At 38.9% G+C, this 18931-nt stretch overlaps 1 non-coding gene across 1 annotated transcript; it reads right to left on the bottom strand.

Moving 5' to 3' along the window:
• Positions 1 to 17022: 17022 nt before the first annotated feature.
• Positions 17023 to 17094, bottom strand: trnag-ucc (transfer RNA glycine (anticodon UCC)). Its single transcript has one exon. It is a non-coding gene; the product is annotated as a tRNA-Gly (tRNA).
• Positions 17095 to 18931: the final 1837 nt, after the last annotated feature.

Here is an 18931-nt window from a genome sequence, read left to right as displayed (position 1 = left end):
ATGATCCTCTGTAAACTCATGAACTCATCAGAATGTGGCTGTTTTATTTCTCCTTTCACACCATTTGATGTTTTTGAATGCGTCTTTAGATGAAGCTTCATCCCTGCAACCAGAATCAATGATTAGTTGGGGAAGTTTGTTCATTTACTCCAAATAAAAAACTTATATGGAGTTTCATTTGTAGGAGCTCTGCAATGAACGGATGAGCATCTGCACAGACTGGCCTTCTTCTGAGTTCATGAGTGCTGTGATGACATCACCACAGAAAACCACTGTCGCTTTTAAGGTCTTTTCATCACAGACAGTGATATGTGCGCTCACTGGGCAATCTGTGAACTGGCAGGAACCCACACAAGTGAAAATTGGCTCTGTTTTTTTTTGACAGCAGGGTTTTGACCCGTTTGAAACTAAAGCTGCAAAAGGGGTGGAGAGAATTGATGTGCCTGGAAATAATGTTGGTCCACTGAAGACTCTGAAAAAGTCTGCCTTTCTGTTGTTTCCTAAGTGCCTGCCATTCATTTTGGGATATAAAAAAAAACAGGGCTGAGATGGCAAAGCACACTGAAAGTATTTTTCCCCACTGCTTTGTGTAGAGAACACATCTGAAGACACTTCATTCTCCAAGTTTGTAAAAGAAGGGGCAAAAAGTTTATCTTATATCTTATGTCTATATATTCATATATAGTGATGAGCGTCTGAAGGATCATCTGCATTGCCCAGGAACCAAAAGAGAAATAACTGCATACCCTCAACACAGGCTGATTGGTCACAGCTGCAGCCCATCAGCCGGCTTGCATTTAAACTGCAGCAACACAGCAGAAGGGTGAGAAGGTTCCCTATGAGAAACCCGATCTCTCTATTTTATCAAACAGCAGCTGAGAACCTGCCAGAACCACAGGGGCACTCCACTGCCACACTGGGAAAAGACCACTAGAGCCACCAACCTGAACTCACCACTGGGAAAATCACTTTTGTAAATAAACCACCCTCCGGGGCACTTCTTCTCCCTGTGACACTATATATATATATATATATATATATATATATATATATATATATATATATATATGCTCAGCATATACAAGAACACGCCGCACAAATATATACTTTAAATTCATATTCAAAGCTATACTATATATTTGTGCATATACATTACATTAGTCAGTACTGAAGCCAAATCTGGAGCTCATCTAACAAAATAACTCACAATAGCGGTCCAAAAACTAGTACATCCAAATTTATATGTTATAGAAAAATATCAAATACAATAAAAAAAAAAAAGAGGAAAAATCAAGAGAAGCAAAAGATGTAGGTGAAATTTTGTAGGTTGTATTTGTTTTGAAATATTTGGCTTGAATTTAATTGTATTCTTTCAATTCTATACATTTATTCTTTTATATACAATAAGTTAACCTTTCTGTAGCGGAAGCATGATTTGTAGCCAAGTCGCCTGTCAATTCACTACTTGAAACATCACAACTCTCCATTTGATCCTGAAAAGAGAAAAAGAGTGAGGTCATTCTAAAATAATGTCTAGACAAAGCACACCAAATTGATGGCAGACAAGAGCAAAAAGTAACCATTTTGACAGATGCACATTGAGCACTTTTTTGGCAGAGAGACGGGTCACAATTTGTAGCTTGTTGGTTATCCTATTTGAAAAGTAAAAAAAAAAAACGAGCACCAAATGAAACGTGATGAAATGAAAACATACTGGTCCTACAACGATAGACGTGGGTTAAAAATGCAGGTAGGGCTGTCATTCTGTGTGGAGTTTGCATGTTCTCCCCGTGTTTGCATGGGTTTCCTCCGTGTGCTTCAGGTTCCCCCACAAGTCCAAAGACATGCAGCATAGGTAAATTGGGTACGCTAAATTGTCTATAGGTTACGTAGAGAAGAGTGTATGGGTATTTCCCAGGGATGGGTTGCAGCTGGAAGGGCATCTGCTGCATAAAACGTGTGCTGGATAAGTTGGCGGTTCATTCTGCGGTGGCGACCCCAGGTTAATAAGGAGACTAAGCCAAATAGAAAATAAATGAATGAATAATAGCAGCTAGTCTGTCTTTGAGTTAAACATAACGGAGAACTCCAGGGCTGAAATTTGGCTTTTTATAGCTCCTCTATTTTTTTGCTAAATGTTTCATGTGTTGCTTGTGCAGCTCTTGTGCCAGTTTTAGCACAAACACAATACAAAATACCAATTTCAATACAAGAATTCTAATCAAATTAAATCCAATAGTAAATTCAATTGGATATTAAAATTCCTTAACCCATAATAAATAATTAAGTAAAGATTGAGTAATCAGTTCCATGTTCCTCGCAGTTTGACCATCCATGTGAAACAATTCATATGATGTAGGGACAGCACGTCGCAACCTAAGTTATAAGCTAGTTAAGATGCACGTTTAGAGTCTACAAAGCCTATAGCGTAGAGTCTACTAAGAGAACATTATCGAGAAACTTAGCTCATTCCATTTTACAATTATGGCGTAGATATGCCTACCTTAATCTTATACAGTACATCCAAGAAACTTTTAAACAACAACAAAAAAACATTTAACCATCATTCAATTTACCAATGTGCCAATATTGCCCTCAACGTGTTTCTCTTCAACACCGTCATTTCTCTCTTTTGAAGGACACTTGACTGCGAAAGGCTCTATAGAAAATAATTAAAAAAAAAACTTTCCTAATGGTTATTGGTTAGTTGGTATAGCACCATGGTATACATGTTTGATTATTTTAAAACAGTTAAAGCGTAGTTATTTAAATGTAGAGGAAACAATGTTGATTGAAGAAAAAAAGGCTAAAATATTGCCCTATAGTAATTCATATCACACTTAATGCACCCATTGGCCACATTTTAAACATTTGAACAGATGTCAAACACAAACCATACATTCAAGAGTAACAGCGATGCCTGAAGATTTTTTTTTGTGATTTACAAGTGTATTTGGTACTTGCAAATCTTTGCACATTTTTCCAAAAGCCAGTCGCATCGTGAACGCTGTAGTCCTTTATATTGGTCCCAGGGACAGCAAATTTATTTATGCTACTTATCATTTCTTCAAGACTTTTAGAAGTTCTCCGTGCCTTTGAAATTAAATACATAAATATATACTGCATGAGACTATATGTTGTCCATTATTATTTTTGAAAAAATTGAGTATAATGGCTTCCCAAACGTGAATCCAGTTTTATATTTTGAGTTTGTAACACTTGCCTTTCCAAATGTGCTGAAAGTGCAGATTCTGAAAAATGAAAACACACATGAAGTTAAACATTACAAGTGCATTACCATGTCTCATATAGCTTAAGCATACATGGCCTATCAAATGAAAAATAACAGTTAAATATGAAACAATTTAAAGTGAATTAGAAGTGAAAATGTATTTTATTAATGAGAACAGAGGATCTACCAAATCCTAATGTCATGCTGCTTATCCTCGATAGCCTTAGCCTACTCTCGATCTTGCCACCCCTCATGTAGGCTTTATCGCACTCAAAATAAACAGTAGCCTACTATAGTTGTTAGAAAGATCGGACATTTTATTTCTTGATACAGTTCAACCAGGGGCGTTGCTAGACTTAAAGCTCTACTGGGGCACGTACCCCCTTCCCCCATTCCCCCCATACACACTATATACATATATATATAGTGTATGTATATTTCATATGTAACATATGTATATTATATATATATATATATATATATATATATATATATATATATATATATATATATATATATATACAAATAAAAGTATTCTTATTATTATACAATTATTCTTCAAAATAATCTTAAATGTAACTGGAAAACAATGTTAAGACCACTGGAGTGATATGTTAAGATCTTTTAAGAAATTATTTTTGCATAAATATTAATTTCATTTGAATGAAATTCTATAGACAATTCTCTATAGACAAAAAAAATATGTGTTATAGGATTATCTGTTGTAGACTTGACACATGGCAGATAATTAGGTTTGTTAAGTCTTACCTCCCTGACTCGTCATCCCTCCTTTTTGCTTCATACAAAAAAATCTATCAGGAGGCATGCTTAGTAAGATCACCATCATATTGTTTAAACTTTAGTTTTGTCCACTTGCAAAACAAAAAAGGCTGTTACGCTGGTTTTATAACGCATGAGCTGCGCATAACAAGCAGCCTGCTTTTTTGGCGCGCATGTTAACTACCGGGACTCTCAGAAGAAGAGCAGCGCGCGCGAGATGAGCGCGCGCGAGAGGCGCGCGTGTTCTCTGCGCACACGCGGAGATGCGTCAGTTTGCTTTTTGATTACATTGCTTTCACCAGCGTTGGTTCGGTTGCACATAGAGAATAACGTCTTTATTTCGGAAGTACCACTCTTAATAAATACACCTGCATATAAAGTAAATCATTTTTCAATGCATTTACTGGGGCACTGGAGATTTTCACTGGGGCACGTGCCCCAGTGAATTGGGTCTAGCGACGCCCCTGAGTTCAACTACAAAAAAATATGCACTCATACACACATTTTTCCCTTATAAGGCTAAGTGGAACAGGCTCGTATGGTAGATAGTTTTAGTTTTTCACAAAAAAATAAATAAATCTTTTAAAATAAAGAAAAAAAAACACAGCAGGTCTTGGATTTCACTCATCTTAACTCAGCCTATGTTTTACAGTTTTAATATGTAAACCTATACTGCAATGGATTGATGCGTGAAAAGACTGAGCATTCAATATGCATCAATTCAAACATTTCAAGGTTATCTTATTAAAAACACTTGTTTGTGGGCGGTAAGCCCACTATTTGAAGAAGCAGCCAGCCTATTTCAAAAATCCAATTTGCTGTCAAATAGCTATACCTTGGTCTATTTATTTTTGCAAAAGAAATTGATTAAACATAAGGACTGGAGAGAGATCATTCTACTTTGGCTTACGCATTTTTTCCGCTTATAATACAATCAATAATTCTCAATTACAATTTGCAATTAGCCCACAAGTTGAAAGGCTAATTGGAAACAACTACTTATATAGGCTCTGTGTATTAAGTAATAAACACAGCAATTCAGTTTGGATGCTGACCTGTTTGTACTCATCCTTGAATTCAAAGCCAAGCAATACTGCTTTGAAGGAAACCTGCAAAATCAATGAATGGCCATAACGACACCAGCACACCAAATTACCATAAACCAATGAATCTATAAAAATATCATATATAAATAGCTTGAGTTAGTAAATAATCATTTAAATTAAATGAATAAATGGTTTGAAAATGCAACACTGATTGGAATTTGGGGTTAGTTATATGTGAAGTTTCACAAACTAAAGCTGCGGTCACACTAGGCTTTTCCTCCCATAGACTTTCATTCATACGCACGCGAATGCGTCAGACCGGAAACGCAGGATCCTGCGATGGGTTTTCGCAGATCGCTGCGTAAAGTCTAGACAGGATACAGCTGCAGATACTCACTTCACTATAGGATAATTTCTGTGACACTGCATAACAACAATTTAAATGTTTACAGTACTGTGACGGTTGGGTTTAGGGTCGGGGTGGGGTAGACGGTGATAAAATACATTTATTAGGAAATGTAATAAATAATTTAAATAAATTTCTTTCAGTTCCGGCCGCAACCGTATCTAATGATCTGATCTCTAGCAACAAAGTTCGCTGCCTGGCAAAGTTATAGCTAGGTGAACTTTCAACTGCGAATTTGCTTCAGGTGGTGCGTGAGACCAATAGAAAAATAAACTGTAGTGTGACCTTTCTGTTAAGAAAATAAAAAATGGAGGAAGCTCTAATTATATCCGTGTCCAATTGCCCTGTTTTATACAATACCTCCCTAAAGGATTATAAAAATCAAGTAAAAAAAGAAGCAGCTTGGTTTGCGGTCTCTGTGGAAACGGGAATAGATGGCACATTTGAGAAAACAACAATGAATGAATGAAGTAACACTTTTTTTCAAAGAGTCAAATGTCAGCTGTACAGTGGTAATTAAGCACTTTAAAAAGGTAAAAAGTACGATTCCAATGTAACTTTAAAATGAATATTTTGAGAACACACACATAGAGTGTTCCTAAAGATGTTTGGTCACCACACTTAACGGATATAATAGTTTAATAAAACTGTTTTGGTAAATTGCACCAACATATATTATACTGAAATATAGAAAAATATTAATTTTCATAGTGCCAACTTTTATATATATATATGTGTGTGTGTGTGTGTGTGTGTGTGTGTGTGTGTGTGTGTGTAGGCACACACATACATACAGACAAATACAAAGAGATACTATATTTGTATATGTGCGTGCACACCTTGCATTTAAATATAATTTAATGTGTGCATATATAAATGTATGTTTATTAATATGTAGATCCTAATGTTTCTTTTATTTTCCAGTTGAAACTTGAAAGAAAAAATGGCGTGGCCTCAGAGATACGTACATGAGGGAGAGAAGGATAGAAAAAGACAGTAAGTGAAGTGGAAGTGAAGGAGAAGAGAGAAAAAATTGAGGTTTTTTGACATAATGAGATTTATTTAAGTGTTTGTGGTGGAACGAACCACAACTACCAATTTCCCACAAGAGAAGAGGATGACTCAACAATCAGGCACATGCCAGCAGGTGCACCAACAAGTGATTCATTGTTTTGTAATATGATTTGTGAAAAATAGAAATGCATTGTATATGTACCAGGATATGCACTACAGATATTTGTTGAAGTTCTCAAATACTTTCAAATATTTTGAAATTAAAATTTCACATGGTTATGGGAACCCTGTGACAGGCAGCAGCAGTCAGGTTCTTGGTGTCATCACTCAGGTCCCAGGAACCATAAGACAGGTACATGTCAGAAGACAGTTCCGTATCAAATCATACTTTCACTATATTTTTTCATGTTATAATAAAGCATCTTTAATTTTAAAAGGTTTACTTATGACCAAAATAATTTTATTCTATTATTGAATTTTTTTTATAGATTTCTCAGGTTTAAGTTCCCTTGTGTAGGAGTGTGTGCTACTTGACAATGTAAATGTCATAAAAATATTTGCTGACAAATTAAGGTCTTTTCAATGATGCAGGTCTTCGACAGTGAGGTGCTAAGCAGCCAGTTCCCCGGCAGTCAGGTTCTCAGCAGGCAGATCCCCATCAGCCTGATTGCTAACAGATTCCTCTGCAGCAGCCAGGTCCTCAACGGCGGCAGCAGCAGTCAGATCCTCAACAGCAGCAGCACCCAAGTCTACAGCAGCAGCCCCCAAGTCCATAGCAGCAGCCAGGTCCTCCGCAGCCACATTCCCAGCAGCAGCCAGGTCCTCCGCAGCCACATTCCCAGCAGCAGTCAGGTCCTTCGCAGCCACATTCCCAGCAGCAGCCTGGTCCTCCGCAGCCACATTCCCAGCAGCAACCAGGTCCTTCGCAGCCATGTTCCCAGCAGCAGCCAGGTCCTTCGCAGCCATGTTCCCAGCAGCAGCCAGGTCCTTCGCAGCCACATTTCCAGCAGCAGCAAGGTTCTCTACAGCCAGCTGGTCCCCCCAGCCAGGTCCTTCATAGCCAGGTCCCAAGCAGCCAGCACGTCCTCTGCAGCCAGATTCCCAAAAGCACCCAGGTGCTCCAGCAGCCAGCAGCCCCCCCCCCAGCAAACAGGTCCCCCAGCAGCCAAGAGGTCACCCACAGAAGCAGTCAGCTCCCCTAGCAGCCGCCAGCAGGTCGCCCACAGCAGCAACCAGGTCCCCCAGCTGCAGCCTGGTCGGCCGGAGCAGCAGCCAGTAATTTGCAAACAGCAGCAGCCAGCATTTGGCCCACAGCAGCCAGCAGTTGGCTCACAGCGGCAGCCAGCCGTTTGCCAACAGCAGCAACTAGGTCTGCCAGCAGCAGTCAGGTCCCCCAGCAGCCACAGCACATTTGGATAAAAAAGAGGAAAAGAAAAACAGGTGATATAGATGAATTTGAAAGCCAAATTTTGGAAATTGTAAAAGAGAAAGAAAAAAAAGGATGAAGAAGTTGACAGCTTTCTTAGCTGCATTCGTCCAGCACTCATCCGAATAACAGGGGCCAAAAGAAGCAATCTACAAATCAAAATAATGCAGTTAATACATGAGGCTGAGTTCAGTTCTGAAATGTAAAAAAAAATTTAAATGTTAAATAATGACATTTCTACCATCACTCTGCATGACTTTCAGTAAATGCATTAAATGATTTCAAACTAAAAAGTATACTGTCATATTATACTGAACTTTATGTGACTACTTTCAATGGTCTTTCTCATTACTATACTTTAACACTCCCTAAATATATATATATATATATATATATATATATATATATATATATATATATATATATATATATATATATATATATATATATAAACACACACACATATAGACATAAATATATAAAAATGTATATATAGTAAATATATATAGTAAATTATATATTGCAGTGTTATATGTACTTATTTGCTCATTTATTTAACCATTTCTAAACGTATTTAATAACCTTTCAGATGTTTTTTTACTTACTTAATAACCTACTTCATTTGGATGACGTTTTATCTTGGAAAATAATTCAAATCAATGCAAATCATCGAGCTCTTACTTTTAAATAGGCTCTGAGACCGGAATTATTTAAAACAAGACTGTGGCGTGGAACAGGATTTAATAGTGACTTTCGGGTTCATGCCGTTATCCGCGGGACTTCCACAATATAGATTATAAATGGATGAAAACAAATGAAATTCTGCTACTTATATACGCACAGAAAAAACAAGTATGCATTAAGGTCTTTGAAGACGGGAGGCGGACGGAGGACTCGGTGCACGCGCGTGCCTGTTTCTATGCAGTGAAGCCGTTTTCTTTTCTTTTCCGATTAGTATTGGCTGAAATTTAACACAATGTTGATGAGTGTTTGTTTTCTGATAAGAGAAATAGTTTCATTTTAAACAGGCTATTGCCGACTCGCTGCAGAGATGGCTGTAATTTTATTTTAATAATATTGTGTCTACATACAAAACTTTTCACTGAGCTCAGTAAAACGTTTTTTTTATTAGTTATTAATATTCTGTTCAATAATCTGTTACAGCCAAAACGAATGGTAAATTGCAGGTTGTAATATAATTTTATATAGGCTAGTTCAAATGAATACAATTTATTTCAATAGCCTATACAAGTAAATATATTACATATAATAATATATGTAATATACACGGACATGCGTATATTTTCAGAAAAATAAAATAAAAATTATTGTGTGTGTGTGTGTTTGTGTTTCTATCTATCTATCTATCTATCTATCTATCTATCTATCTATCTATCTATCTATCTATCTATCTATCTATCTATCTATCTATCTATATATATATATATATATATATATATATAAATATATATATATAGGGCTAACAAAATTTGTAAATAAATAGGCTATTTTCTGAAAAATGCGCATGTCCGTGTTTATCATTCCATGAAATTAAACAGAAAATGAACTTAAATAGCCTATTAATAATGGATTTAAACATAAATAACTTTTGTGAAGCAAGAGAAAATCTTGCGGGAGTGCTGTTATATAGGAGTCTTAAATTATCAAGAATTATGTTTTACCGCAACACATTTTATTCTAGAACATTTCAGCTGGTTTAAGTTTAGTTTTTTTTTTTTTTTTTCATTTTCTTTTTGGGTTATTTTATTCTTACAAATTGTTTTATTTAACTTGTTTGTTAATTAAATCCAGTTTTATTATTTAGCCTATTATTGTTATGTTAAATTAAGTATTGTTAAATTAATTTGCTATGAGATGTGGCTGTGGCCATCACGTGCAGCGCTCGCATCATCTGCTGCTGCAGAGAGAGAGCGCAGAAGAGCGATGGAAATACTGCATTTTTCGCATGCTGTGAAATTGCAAATACGTGTCCATAATAGCCTTGCAATTTTACAAATTATTGTATTTTTTCCTTTGAGTAGGCTAGTGTACTTTTAAATTCATGCTAAAGATGCATGGTGCTGCAGTGCGACAGTGTGGGTAAAGTAATGTTAATGTGAACAGCACAAGCTGTCCAATTATTTGTAGTTTATTATTATTATTAATAATAATAGTGAACAAAAATAACAATACTATTCATTTTTTTAATAATGTAGTTAAAATATTCTATAGGCTAGGTCTACATTTATGCAAAACGAAGTAAATATCGTCTTTAAAATCGTCTTAGGTCTCAGCGATAACTTTGCCTATGGTAGATACATGATAGTCTATCGGCACAACACAAATATATATATGTGTTTGTGTGTGTGTGCGTGTGTTAAAAATACAGATCAAATTACTGAAGTTTGAGATCCTAGGTGTAATCATATCATTGTACTGGAGATGTTCTTCATGGCTGTGAACATACCTTATTCCTACAGATGGCTGGTAACATGCATAAAGCCAGAACAATCATAGAAATACACATTTTTGCATCCATGTTCTCAAAGTTATTTGCATTAGAAATGTACTACAATGTAGTTCTTCTAAGTGTTCATAAGACAAGAATAATAAGTATTTTTCAACAGTTTTAGGAAAACTTCAAAGTAACGTTTTTATCCACTTAGTTGGTCACACATACACATACACCAAATAATTGACTGCTGTGGTCCTTTAAAACATGTGTATGGTGTATGTGACCCTACTAAACACACAAAAACATTGGAATAAGCTCTTTCTTTGATCATGAAGTAGCTCTGAAAAGAGCCTTTTTATGGAGGGCAGGCTGCCTCAAACCTGATTGTACTTCCACATGGGGCGTTAAAGTATTCTCTACACTTCTCTCTCATAGCAATGGCCTCCTGCGATGCAGTGTTGCTCCCCATCCGTCCACACACATTCAGTGCAGCCCCAAGATCAGCACATCCAGTCATGGAGGAAGCATTCCGCTGACCCCATCTCAAGAAGTTGTGGAGGATGTTGGTTGCTTGCACTATTTTTTTCCACATTACATGGCAACAACTCCATCACTCTGTGGTAGACACAGAATTGAGCTGCCATGATGCCAAATGCATTTTCCACAATCCTCCTTGCGTGTGACAGACGGAAATTAGATGCGCTGATCAGCAGGGATTGCTCTTCCTGGGTAAGGACAGAGAAGGTGTTAATGAACACAAACACAAATGGAACTGGACCATGGTGTTGGCCATTCGAGAGGGGTTCATCTGCTGGCAGATGGAGCATTCAATTTCTGTGAGCTCTTCCAAAAGATCAGGCAGACAATAAACCACCATCACCACTCTTGCCATAGCCACCAACATCTACCACTCTAAACAGGTAGTTGGCATCCACCACTGCCGGAAGAACAATAGAAATTTGGCCCTTTTAGTTGTAAAAAAAGGACCCAGAATTAGCAGGAGCTTTAATTGTAATGTGCTTCCCATCAATGGCACCGAGGCAGTGAGTAAAAGCCTATTTAGCAGAGAACCCCTCAGCAATCTCCCTCCAATCTGAGTACTGGCATGTACTCTCCTACCAAACTCTCCCAAATGGCCTTAGCTACAGATGGCACAATTCCAACAACAGTGGATTTGCCCACCCTGAAGCTCTTGGATATGGTTTGGTAGGAGTCACCAGTTGCAAAAATCTAAAATTAAAGAAAGAATTCTAAAAATTTGTCTTTTTCTTTCTTGATACAAAAAACATTTTCATGAATGTGACAGCGCATTTTCTTTGTAATTATATTATCAAATTAATGTTAATAATTAACAAGTAATTATATGGTAAAGAATGAGGTGGTGTGGTAAATTAATATGATGTAAAAGATGAATAATTTACTGAATAACTTTTAATCTATAGTTTGTACTGTATATTACACACCTAAAAACGTTATTCACAAACAGCAAGACGTTCTGCTGGACCTATTGCCTGACGCAGTATAGTGTCTTGCTTCTCTATTGCCGGGGCAACCATTGTAAGCAACTAATGAAAATCGGCTGTGCTGAGGCGAAAATACTCCTTGTGGCGTTCTTCATCCAGACGAAGCTCTTGAATAAGGGAATGAAACTCTCCCTGCTCACTTCTTGTCTGGAGAATAGGGTGAACCCACAATCTCTTCCTTTGCAGGCGTTTCCGTCGTCTATGGGCGCACATATGAGCGCAAATGCATTTGCTATTTAAACAGTGTGCTGCAAAACGTCAAAACAACTCTTGCGCTGAGCTGAAACTAGCAAACAATTGCATCTTGACTTGCGCCGCATTGCGCCGGGTGCATGGTAGGGCCAAATAAGTGTCGTTTTGATCCACGCTGTTTAAATAGCAAATGCCTGAAAAATAAAGGAGGTGGCGCGTTGCTATATTGAGGATGTAAAATAGGCAAGGATGCAATAGACCAGCTGAGAGGAGGTCTGAAGTCCAGAGCAGAGCGCGTTAGTTTTGCGCCTGGCTTACACAGTGCTTAATACACACAGGATGTACAACAATACACAAATATCTTTACAAATCTTAGTCAGTGCAAGCCCTTTTGCGATGGTGAACGTGGTGTTATATTTTACATATAGCTGCCACTTGTACGGCTGACAGCATCTGGCAATAAAATGAAGGATTAAACAGAACCCCTCATGCTTAAAATGTGTAGATGTGGTAAACAGTTATCTGAAAATTCCATTCCACAGACTTTACAGTAAATTCTTTAGTTATTATCATAGCGGACTTGAAGCCAATTGAAGTCTTTTATCCACTCTTCGAAAAGTAGATGTGGATTAGCATTCACCACATGATCAGTAATCAGATGTGCTATTATTTGTAGCTTTAGGTGTTTCTAAGACAAAATCTGTCAGTGTTGTTTTCATTCTCTCATCTTCAGTGCTTTACATTTTCGCGGTTGTAGCCCCTGTCATCTGAAGACAGGAGGCGTTGACTGAGTGATTGACAGCTGATTTTAGCCAATCCATTCGTGTTCAGTGCTTAGACCAGTGGGCCAATAAGAAGAGCCCGAAGGCGGGGCAAGCGTTGCGGGATTTGTTTACTGCAGCAAGTTGACATGACAACAGTTTTAAACTGTTCCTGAGCGCTGCGTTTCAAGTACAAGGATGCATAATGCCTGAATGTGTCCTAAATACTTTATGAATTTATCAGTAATATCTTTTTAAAAATCTGAAAATATTAGCTTTCACTTATACTTAAAAATATTTATTATAATCACTGAAAATTACACAATTTTTAAATCACTTTCGCGACCCCTTGAAATTATTCTGCGACCCCCGCAGGGGTCGCGACCCCCAGTTTAAGAACCACTGGGCTAATGGATATCTGTGCTTACAACATGTTTCTTTATCCAGGAAAGAGAGTGAAAGTGAAAGTAAAGAATGAAGAGATCTCTCATTCTCGCGCTGCAGATGCTCTGTTTAACTGTTTTCTTTGTTTTTACACTTACAAAGTCTGCCATGTAAATAGCAAATGTTCTATGGCGCAACGCAACTGACTCCTAAAGGGAACTGGAGATGAGACTCTGATTGGTTTATTCTCAAAACACACCTATATTAAAAGAAGAACCTCAACTGTGTTGGACCATGTGCTGCGGTGCAAAGCGGATTTTTCCATCCTTAAAATAGTAAAAGTGGATTCAGACATGCCCTTAATGCGTTTGCGCCCTGCGCTTTGAACTTTGTGTCTAGACCGTTAAAATAGAGCCCTCAATCTCTGTCTATGTTTGTGATATACGTCAGCTTTCAGTTTCTGTAAGTTTTCACACTGCAGGTAACAATATAGGCTAAACAGTTTCGCCCACTTAATGTTTAGTAACTTGTTAAATGTAGTGCTAAGCCATATTGCAAAAAATCTTGGTAACACTTTATAATAACTACACACTATAAACCATTTATTAAGCATTAACTAATAGTTAGTTCATCATTTGTTAAGCATTAACTCTACATTACTAAACATTAGTAAGCAGTTTATAAATGCAGCTACAAATGCTGTATTCTTGAGTTACAAGCGCATATATAATGTGCTAACAAATGCGTTATTAATTGCATTTTCATACTTTATTAATGATCAGTTTTTGAAGTTTCTGAAGAATGCTAAAAACCTGTAACCCTTGACGTCCACGTTACAAAAAATAATTACTACAAACATCAGTGGTTACAAGTTTTTAGTTTTTTTTCAAAATACTTTTTTTTTCTGTTCAACAAGAACAAACTCGCACAGGTTTGGAAGCATTTGCGAGTAAGTAAATAAACCGCAAATACAAATTCGTTTTTTTATTATTTGTTGCCGAGACGGGATCCGAACCAATAATTTTGTGGATTTTACTTGTCCCGCCTACCTTTGTTCCTATTGGCTAGCAATCTACACCTACATGCAACTGGCCTCTGCTTTGAAACCAGCTATGCTCACCAATAAAGATGACGAAGCAAGGATTATTAACGAAGAAATACTGTCCAAGCCCAGTTTTCTACCCTGCTCTTGCTGTCAGCCAAGGTCTTTAGTGCCAGTGCTGCAGACAATGCTGCATATGGATCCCAACCATCTCAAAATGCACTGATCTACCCACATGTCATGGGACATCTTCACAAGAGTGGCGCCTGGCCATGTAATGTTACGGCAGCCAAAAGGAATACATTTGCTGGGAATATACGTAGAAGCCAGCTATGCTCACCACTATATTACCAACGCTTGTAGACATCCTCTCACAGAAGTGTAGAAAATGAAAGCTTTCGACCAAGGAGTTCTTTGTGTGGGTGAAAAAAAATGTCGAGTATGGATCCCATCTCTTTCTGACGTTGAGGTCGGATAAAGCGTTCGAAGTTACAACCTCACCCAAAAAAAGGGAGGTCGATAATTTCACTCTGCAGTGGTGGAGTTCTCATCTTCTGTCACCCAGTATTCACTGTAATAAGCTCCCCCTGTTTGAATGTCATTGCAAGGGTCGACTGGATGCAGCTCATGAAAGGGCAAGCTGACATTTTGTGGAGTAAAAGCTGGGCAATGTGTAAGAATGAATGGCGTGCTTTGTTTGCTGCAAAACATGCTAATAACGTTCTCCTGTGTGGTGCACTGTTCAAGTTACTGCTGATGACCAGTCGAAGACTATTGAAGAAGCAAGGATTATTTATGAAGAAAAACTGTCCAAGCCCAGTTTTCTACCCTCCTCTTGCTGTCAGCCAAGGTCTTTAGTGCTAGCACTGCAGACAATGCTGTTAGGACTGGATTACATTGCTGATCTGTGTGGGGGGAGGAAAGGTTTTTTGCTCTGCAGATCCTCGTTAGTATAGTGGACAGTAAGACTGATGAAGAAGCAAGGATTATTAATGAAGAAAAACTGTCCAAGCCCAGTTTTCCACCCTCCTCTTGCTGTCAGCCAAGGTCTTTAGTGCCAGCACTGCAGACAATGCTGTTAGGACTGGATTACATTGCTGATCTGTGTGGCGGAGAACAGGTTTTTTTACTCCGCAGATCCTCGTTAGTATAGTGGACAGTATCTCCGCCTGTCACGCGGAAGACTGGGTTTCGATTCCCCGATGGGGAGGCCCTCCTTTGTCTTTTACTTTTTGGCTGTTGCCTTTTACAAGGTTGGCAACAGACTAAGTGATATATACAGCAGCCAAAAGGAAATGCGTTGGCCGGGAATCAAACCCGGGTCAACTGCTTGGAAGGCAGCTATGCTCACCACTATACAGCCAACGCTTGCAAACATCTTCTGCCAGATGAGCTCAAAAAGAATGCTTTCAACCAAGGCTCTCTTTGTCTTGGTTCGGCACTGAAAAACATGTCCAGCATATGGATCCCAACCATCTCAAAATGCACTGATCTACCCACATGTCATGGCACATCTTCACAAGAGTGGCGCCTGGCCATGTAATGTTACGGCAGCCAAAAGGAATACATTTGCTGGGAATATACGTAGAAGCCAGCTATGCTCACCACTATATTACCAACGCTTGTAGACATCCTCTCACAGAAGTGTAGAAAATGAAAGCTTTCGACCAAGGAGTTCTTTGTGTGGGTGAAAAAAAATGTTGAGTATAGATCCCATCTCTTTCTGACGTTGAGGTTGGATAAAGCGTTCGAAGTTACAACCTCACCCAAAAAAAGGGAGGTAGATAATTTCTCTCTTCAGTGGTGGAGTTCTCATCTTCTGTCACCCAGTATTCACTGTAATGAGCTCCCCCGGTTTGAATGTCATTGCAAGGGTTGACTGGATGCAGCTCATGAAAGGGCAAGCTGACATTTTGTGGAGTAAAAGCTGGGCAATGTGTAAGAATGAATGGCAAGCTTTGTTTGCTGCAAAACATGCTAATAACGTTCTCCTGTGTGATGCACTGTTCAAGTTACTGCTGATGACCAGTCGAAGACTATTGAAGAAGCAAGGATTATTAATGAAGAAAAACTGTCCAAGCCCAGTTTTCTACCCTCCTCTTGCTGTCAGCCAAGGTCTTTAGTGCTAGCACTGCAGACAATGCTGTTAGGACTGGATTACATTGCTGATCTGTGTGGGGGGAGGAAAGGTTTTTTGCTCCACAGATCCTCGTTAGTATAGTGGACAGTAAGACTGATGAAGAAGTAAGGATTATTAATGAAGAAAAACTGTCCAAGCCCAGTTTTCTACCCTCCTCTTGCTGTCAGCCAAGGTCTTTAGTGCCAGCACTGCAGACAATGCTGTTAGGACTGGATTACATTGCTGATCTGTGTGGGGGAGAACAGGTTTTTTTACTCCGCAGATCCTCGTTAGTATAGTGGACAGTAAGACTGATGAAGAAGTAAGGATTATTAATGAAGAAAAACTGTCCAAGCCCAGTTTTCTACCCTCCTCTTGCTGTCAGCCAAGGTCTTTAGTGCCAGCACTGCAGACAATGCTGTTAGGACTGGATTACATTGCTGATCTGTGTGGGGGGAGAACGGGTTTATTTTTTCCGCAGATCCTTGTTAGTATAGTGGACAGTATCTCCACCTGTCATGCGAAAGACCTGGGTTCGATTCCCCGGACAGGGAGGCCCTCCTTTGTCTTTTACTCTTTGGCTGTTGCCTTTTGACAAGGGTGGCAACGGAGTAAGTGATATATACAGCAGCCAAAAGGACATGCGTTGGCCTGGAATTGAACCCGGGTCAACTGCTTGGAAGGCAGCTATGCTCACCACTATACCACCAACGCTTGTGGACGCCTCTTGCCAGAAGAGCTCAAAAAGAATGCTTTCAACCAAGGCCCTCTTTGTCTTGGTTCGGCTCTGAAAAACATGTTCAGCATATGGATCCCAATCATCTCAAAATGCACTGATCTACCCACATGTTATGGGATATCTTCACAAGAGTGGCGCCTGGCCATGTAATGTTACGGCAGAAGCCAGCTATGCTCACCACTATATTAGCAACGCTTGTAGACATCCTCTCACAGAAGTGTAGAAAATGAAGGAGTTCTTTGTGTGGGCGAAAAAAAAAAAAGTCGAGTCGAGTCTCCCCTTTTTCATAAATATCACTGTATATTCTATTTAAAATAGGACTTAAAACATTTTTAAAAACTTTATAAAACTCAACTGGTAGTCCATGTATTCCTGGACTTTTCCCATTTCTCAACTGATCAATAGCTGTTTCTATTTCTAAATCTGTTATCTCACTCTCGCACATTTCCTCGTCCTCTTTATTTATTTTTACTGTTATTTTTTCTAATAAGAAATTTTCATCATTTAAAACTACTCCATTTTCTGTAAATAATTCCTTATAAAATCGTCTAGTTTCCTTTAAAATTCCATCTTTGTCCTCTACAGTTTTCCCATCTTGTGTTTTTATACATTTGATTATAGCTGCTCTCTGTTTTGTTTTTTCTAATTCATAAAAGTATTTAGTACTTAGATAAGCAAACAGGACCAGTGGTGCAATGGATAATGTGACTGACTGCGGATCAGAAGGTTGTAGGTTCGACTTCAGGCTGGCTCGCTTTGGTCTTTTTGCTTTACTGTCAGCCAGTGCACTGCGGTCGCCTTTCCCCCCGCTGGACCGGTTCAGTTCCACTCTGGAGTGAATCAAGTTTCTGCGGCCGCCAGCAAAGAGCCCGTGGAGTGCTCCCCTGGTTTCAAAGGCTGCCCCAACTGCTGATTTTTGTTAACGTCTTCTACAGCTACACCAATCGTAAACCCAGCCTTCTTGTTGCAAAAGTCCCTACAACTTAGAAGTCACCCAGCCAACTTGCAGCGTAATCTCTTCCACTTGTAAGTCTCTGAGCTGCAGCAATACCTAAGTGCTCTGATAAAACATGCATAAAAGAAAGTATGGCTTTTAACCCCCTCTTGGAGAGAAGAGAGTCTCCGATCCTGGATCTCAGGTCTTCTATGGAGGGACTGTCAGGAATCCTGGAAGAGCATCTCATCCACACAACGTCTTGCCATAAAACAAAGGAGAATGTGTCGTGACGGAACTCCACGTTGACAGAGCCTTGTCCTTGTTTCAAACAATGTGCTAACAAGGTGCTGAACAGAGTGCCATTGGCACAAAGGATAACGCTTATGACTACGGATCAGAGGATTCTAGCTTACGGAAACCATGAGACTGTGTATGAGAGAGTGCGTAAATGTATGAGTGGTACTTGTGCAAGAGGGGCAGTGAAGTGCGCACGATCAGAAAGAACTGAAGTTTGTGCAAAGTTTGATTCCTGGTTTTCACCCAGTTGGCCTGGGTTCGACTCCTGGTCTGGGAAGCCTTGAGCATTTTTGCCACTGCCCTTTTTGCCTAGCAGTCGGACTGCAGCAACATTAAGGGGGTGGGCTTGTGTGGGAATCTCATAAGCCTTTGATAGCTCAGTTGGTAGAGCGGAGTACTGAAGGTGTGTTGTTGGCAATCCTTAGGTTGCTGGTTCGACTCTGGCTTGAAGAAGGTCTTTTGCCCTTTCATGCCTGTGCAGTTCACATATATATTAATAGCTAGAGCTTAAAGTTCACCATAGAGGTGAAAATGAAGTTCCCTGAACAGGAATCGAACCCAGGCCGCTGCGGTGAAAG

This window comes from Danio aesculapii, unplaced genomic scaffold, assembly GCF_903798145.1.
Source record: "Danio aesculapii unplaced genomic scaffold, fDanAes4.1, whole genome shotgun sequence".
Taxonomy (NCBI): domain Eukaryota; kingdom Metazoa; phylum Chordata; class Actinopteri; order Cypriniformes; family Danionidae; genus Danio; species Danio aesculapii.
Note: the sequence above shows the minus strand (reverse complement) of the source record. Positions and strands in the feature narration are given on the sequence as shown.